We start from the raw sequence: 385 nt of genomic DNA, 5'->3' as shown, positions 1-385 counted from the left end.
GTGTGTGTGTGTGTGTGTGTGTGTGTGTGTGTGTGTGTGTGTGTGTGCGCATTTCTGCATGTGTGTGTGTTTGTTTAACACACTATATATATATCTGGATACAGAATATGATATGATGTATCAATGGTACAGAATGCTATAAAGCTATATTTCCAATCTGGTATCAGCAGAAACAGAAATATGTTGAAGTCAACAGCAAGAGTCACAATGTGTATGTTTATTTCTACAAATCATTGTTGGAAGTCGAGCTGTTCTGCAAGCATTGGTTATTTCAACCAAGAGGGGCGAAGCTGAAAGAAAAAAAACAGCTGTTACCAGAGCGTGCTATCGCCAACTAGCACATGTTAGCTGATTTACTGCCATGTAATAACTGGTCTGGCGGTAA

This window comes from Anarrhichthys ocellatus, unplaced genomic scaffold, assembly GCF_004355925.1.
Source record: "Anarrhichthys ocellatus isolate YVR2014 unplaced genomic scaffold, GSC_Weel_1.0 scaffold67, whole genome shotgun sequence".
In the NCBI taxonomy this organism is placed as follows: Eukaryota; Metazoa; Chordata; class Actinopteri; order Perciformes; family Anarhichadidae; genus Anarrhichthys; species Anarrhichthys ocellatus.
This window is presented reverse-complemented; position numbering follows the sequence as displayed.